A 5,676-nucleotide genomic window follows, 5' to 3' on the forward strand; every position below is an offset into this window, starting at 1 on the left:
TCTCAAAAAATAAATAAACATAAGAAAGTTTAAAAAATAGTGCTAAACTAAATAAAGCCATGATACTAAACTAATGGTTATTCTTAGAAAAGGCTTGCCTGTCACACTTCCTGTGGCAATGTTGCAAGGAAATAGTTGTTTTCATGGAGACTCTACCTGTTGTTCTAGTCAGTGGCCAATAGAATTGAGCCTAGGGACTGGCAGAGAAGTGTCTGGGATGCTAAGGAGCAATTGCTTGGTGGGTAGCTTAGAAGGACATTAAGACAAAGCCTCTTTTCCCCCCAACATATACTAAAAATAACCTTGACCAGAGCTGTGAGGCTGACAGTTGTTTTATAACATTGATTAGCACATAGGTTCTCAGTGAATCAGGATTTGCTACCTCACAGGGTTAAGTAGCCTGTTTCACTTTTGTATTGATCTAGTCATTAGAGTTACTTCTTTCATTGAGCCAAGGCTTTTCCACCTTTATTCCCACCTGTTGTATGTAGTTTTACTCTCTCGATCTCTAGCAAATAAGGCTGATCACTTTTGTTGGAATTTTAAGATTTAATTTATTTTGGAATGGCTGCCTGGGCTACTTTTAATCCTCTAGTATATTACAAGAGAAAATGAATCAGTGGCAAGAATTAAACTTACAAGATGCAGAGGACAAAGTGCTGCCTGTGAAGGTAAATTTTGTCTTAAGATTTGCCAGTCCCTTGCAGCCCTTTTAATGAGGCAACTCAGTCTACATCTGTCTAGCCAAAATAAGTAAAAGACAGATCATTGCCCTGTCCCCTTCCCCTCCTCCATTCCTAAGCCACATACATAACTGGTAGAAAATTACCAAGATCCCCCATTGAGTTGTAAGGTACCATCTTTCCACAGCCTTGACTTTGGCTGTCCCTTTCGCTGCACTCTCCCTCTGTGTATTCTATTCAGTCTCCTGCCCTCCTTCTTCAGCAGCTATTCCTCCACCCGTTTTGCCTCTTCCAGAAATGTAACCTTTGTGCCATACTCGTCATCTTGTAGTTTAACCCCTTTTTAAGAAAAAAGTTCCTTTATCCTCATTGTATCTGGGCCTCTTGGAGAAGAGAGAAATACGCACTGTCCATCAGCCAGTTTGTACCAGAAGCAGTAATACAACATGTATAGTCAACTGTACAAACGTGTTAAGTTTGGAAAACAGGGAAAAGTAAACATCTATAATCATACCATACTAACACAAATCCATTCATCTGTTTATTTATACGCTTATTCATTCATTCAAATCACCAGATATTTACTGACTACCTATTATGGTAGTAACTGCCATGCCTTGTAGGGAATTATGTTCTGGTAAGGGAACTGTAGCTAAGTAGAAACAACCACTAAAATACCACTGTTTCGGTATATTTTTATTGTATCTTAATCTTACAGTTTTTCTAATACATTGCAGTTATACAGTCTATACAGTCTTGCATGCTTTATCCTACTTTTTAACTTACAGCACATGACAAGAGAGGGGCAAAACTATTTATTCAATATTTTTGCCTGTCAGGAATAAGATCCTATTTTTTTTTAATGTTTATTTATTTTTGAGACAGAGACAGAGCATAGGTGGGGGAGGGACAGAGAGAGAGAGGGAGACACAGAATCCGAAGCAGGCTCCAAGCTCTGAACTATCAGCACAGAGCCTGATGCGGGGCTTGAACTCACAAACCGTGAGATCATGACCTGAGCCGAAGTCAGTCGCTCAACTGACTGAGCCACCCAGGCACCCCAGGATCCTATTATTTTTAACCTGAGTCTGCAGTTCATATAGCAGGCCCTGTTCCTGATCTGCTTCACAGAGCCTATCTCTAGCTATACTGTTTGTCCACCTTATAACTGGGTGAGCTTTGGGTAGATAGGTACTTCTCATTGCCCAGCAGTCTTCAATAAGGGTGCCAGTTGAGCTCACTCTTATTTAATTGGAGGTTGGGGCAGAATAGGCATCAGTCTGTGAAGAGGATCAGCCCTGGGCCAGCTATTTCAGTTCCTTACAGATCAGCGTGCGTGCGGATGATAGAGGTCTCACGACTTGAACCATAAGACCGTGATCCTGTGGATGTTTTCTCCTCTCTTGACTCGACTCTTCTTCCTTTATTCCTTCCTTCCTTCCTTCCTTCCTTCCTTCCTTCCTTCCTTCCTTCCACAGTCTTATTGTTTTACCTCTTCTCTTCCCAGATTTTCACAAAAGACTACTTGTTTTTTTTTCTGGAATGCCACCTCTCCACATGGAAAAGTGAAGGCCTAGTTCATTTGATTTCTTCTTGTAGTTTTACTCTCAGGAATAGAGAAGGGGGAGGGAATAGGGCAATGATCTGTTTTTCACTTTTTTTGGCTAGATAGCTACAGATTCAGTTACCTCATTAAAAAGGCGGCAGTGACTGGCAAATCTTAAGACAAAACTTACCTTCACGTGGGGCACTTTGTCCTCTGCATCTTATAAGTTTAATTCTAGCCACTGCTTCATTTTCTCTTGCAGTATATTAGTCTTACAAATTTCATAGCCTCAGGTGTCCATTTGGGGTCTGTAGCTTTAGCCCTTGCCTGGTTTCTGCTCTCTTTGTAGTTAGAATCATATTTTAATATAACTAAATCATACCCCAGTATTTTTTTTTTTACAATTCAGTGGTTTTTAGCATATTCACAAAGTTGTGCGACCATCACCACAATCTAAGAACTTTTTCATCACCTCAGTAAGAAACCACACATCCATTAGCTGTCACTCTTCATTTCCCTTACTCTTCTGCCAGCCCTAATTAACCACTTGTCTATTTTCTGTCTCTGTAATCTTTCATTTCTACTGTTGGTAGAGAGGATAAATGCAGATGGGGAGAAAGGTGAGCTCTGGTTCGGAAGTGAGCTTCTGCTTCTGATTTCTGCTTATCTGCCATCCCCCAAACTTGAAGTTAAATAAAACTCCTTGCCTCTTTGAAGATGTTCTTCCAAAGATTTCCATCTGATCTCCAAAAGATAATTATACATAATATCTGTAAACGTAAATATATTCCTAAATGTACTCTTATTTCATAAGTTTAATCTTATTTCTTGTGAATGAGTGATCCTAGTGCACACACATGCACACACACTCACCTGGCCTCTATATTTCAAAGCCTTCTTCAAAGCCAGACAAAGCCAGACAATGAAGGGCATCATGCCTCAAACACTGTCCCCTAATTTCCTGATTCCTAGGTTTTCCAAATCAGGCTGCCATGCTTATATCTTGGTGATTTTTAGATATCTCACAATACTAAGTAACAGTAAAGAGTGGGAGTCAGTAGAATGAACCATGGGGAATGACTTGGGGGAAACACCCCCTCTCTGCTGTGTATACAATTAGAATTGACCAGGGAGAGACAAAGAGGGGTGGCAGGGCAGTATGAGAAGGCTCTTTAGCAGTTATCTTTTCCAGCTAGAGCATCTTGGCCTACCTAGCATCCCCACCCCTCCACAGTGGTCCTTTGTGATGTCTAAGCTCCCCTTAACCACCATTGGCTGCAGTGAGTGCCCTGCTGACTAAACAGACAGAAGGGGTGTGACTCCCCATTGTTCTGGGAGAGGTATATATACAGAGGACAAACTCCTGGGGTTAGACAACTGAGAGGCTGCAAGATGGCAAAAGTGGTGAAGAAATCATGGAAACCGCAAACCACAAGCACCAAGCGGTGGAAGAAGAGGAAGACCACCTCTCAACCCAGATCAAGAGGCATTAGCAAGGTCAGATGACCCTACCCAAGCTTCTCTTCCTTTTCCCCATTTATGTTCCCCCTACCCCACCAGTCCCCTCCCCAGATAATCCTGCCTCTGCCTGGCACAAACCTCCTCCTTAGCTCTCCACTTTCCACCCAGCCCCCATTCCCTTGTCCCAACCCAGTCTCTGGGCTCACCTTGTTGCCTTACCAGGTGCTAAAGACATACAAGAAGATGAAAAGATCACTTCACATGAGTTTAAGAAAAAAATACTCTCCTAAAGTTAAAACTACTTCAAGAAGAAAGAAGAGAGCAAGGAGGGCCAATTAGTTTCACCCATAGACTGAGCCAAAAGCAGCCAGGCCAGACCCAACGGACTCTATAGAACTACACCACTCCAAGACAAGACCGGTGGAAACACTACATATAGAGCAAGCTTCAGAGACCTCAGACGGTCTGCCTCTAGAGTCCTGGCTGCGGAGAAGTGGCCAACTGCATAGAGACTGATACAGATGCTAATATGAAACATGGAACACAAATGGAGGTGATTAAAATAAAACCAACAGGGTGTAAGAAGCCCCTCCAAAAAATAAAATCAGGCATTCTGCGTAGAAATGAATCGTGTTGCATTACTGCTTAAGATTGTTCCTCAGAATAAGAGAGTGAAATGACAGAGAGGTTTAGCATCTTTGTTGTAAACCAAGCCCTTGGCTCCCTGATGTCTGCCTGAGGAGAAAATGTACATACAGCTTACCAGGGATGGAAAAATGCCCTTTACACCAGAGTCTCTATCCATGGCAGATGAGTTTAACAACTTCCTTAATTCCTTCCTTCACCTATATATGGGTGAAAATCAGCAGAACATAGCAAATGCCCATGCTCACTCTAATAGACTTAAAGGCAAGGGGGGCCAAAAAAAAAAAAAAAAACAAAAGGAAAAAGCAAAGATGTCCCTAGGAGTCTCTAACTTTGTCAGTCATGATTCACAACTGAACTGCTCAGGTCACTTGGGAATAATTTAGTTGGAAGTTGAAGGTCCCTGAGCTTCACTGGCTCCCTCATCCTCTATTGACCTTCTGGTGAATTGTAACAAAGGACAGCAGCACCAGGCCCAGACACCAGGAGAGGGTACTCATGTGGCCACATCAAGCAGAGGCCTCACCAGATACTCATCTCTGGAATGATTCTGCCCAGCTTACCCAGTCTCACCCTGCCTCTCAGTCATTCATACCCTTTAAAACCCAGAATGGAGCATTCACTCAGTGTGCCCTGCAGAGTCAGAGTTTAAATATTTTCTAAGGCTATAATTTCTAACTTATTATAAATATTGATATTTAAAATAAACTTACATTAGTCACTTTTTTTAAAAATCTGCAATATTTTCAGATAAATTCTACCCCTCTTTGCTATGGATTTAAGCGTGGGAGGTGCCACCAGACAGGGTTATTATTTGGCCTGTATTTTTCTCAGAAAACTTTGAATCTGCTTAAGTATTTAAACAAGCATATGGTGAGACCATTCTTCGCCATGCCATATGAATGAGATGATTTTTTTTTGTACATTCTTAAAGGCTACTATTATCTGATACTGGCCTGAACCATAATGACAAGGGCAGTCTGACCCCTGTGCACTCTGTGCTTGCAAGATGTGTTAGCTGCAAGCTGTACCTCAGCAGTAGAGCTTATTCTCTCTATATCCATAGAGCGAATATCCATAGTTTATCCATAACTAATTGTATGCAGTTTAAAAATCAGATGTCCAGTGTTGAATAGCATCTTTTGTGAACAGGAATGTTTTGACCATATTTTGCTAGTGAAAAATAACACAGGTGTTATCTATATCGATTAGCTGAATATTTTTTATTTATTTATTTTGAAAGTGTGATGGGAGGGGCAGAGAGAGAGAGAGGGAGAGAGAATCCCAAGCAGGCTGCACACTGACAGAGTGGAGCCCAATGCGGGGCTCTAACTCATGAAC

The 5,676-nt window shown here is 41.6% G+C and overlaps 1 long non-coding RNA gene across 1 annotated transcript; it reads left to right on the forward strand.

Annotated features, from left to right (window-relative positions):
- The first annotated feature begins 71 nt into the window (after nt 1–71).
- LOC113603013 (uncharacterized) lies at nt 72–4,318 on the forward strand. Its single transcript, XR_003424537.2, has 2 exons — nt 72–3,726; nt 3,913–4,318. It is a non-coding gene; the product is annotated as an uncharacterized LOC113603013 (long non-coding RNA).
- Nucleotides 4,319–5,676: the final 1,358 nt, after the last annotated feature.

Source organism: Acinonyx jubatus, chromosome A2 (genome assembly GCF_027475565.1).
Source record: "Acinonyx jubatus isolate Ajub_Pintada_27869175 chromosome A2, VMU_Ajub_asm_v1.0, whole genome shotgun sequence".
In the NCBI taxonomy this organism is placed as follows: domain Eukaryota; kingdom Metazoa; phylum Chordata; class Mammalia; order Carnivora; family Felidae; genus Acinonyx; species Acinonyx jubatus.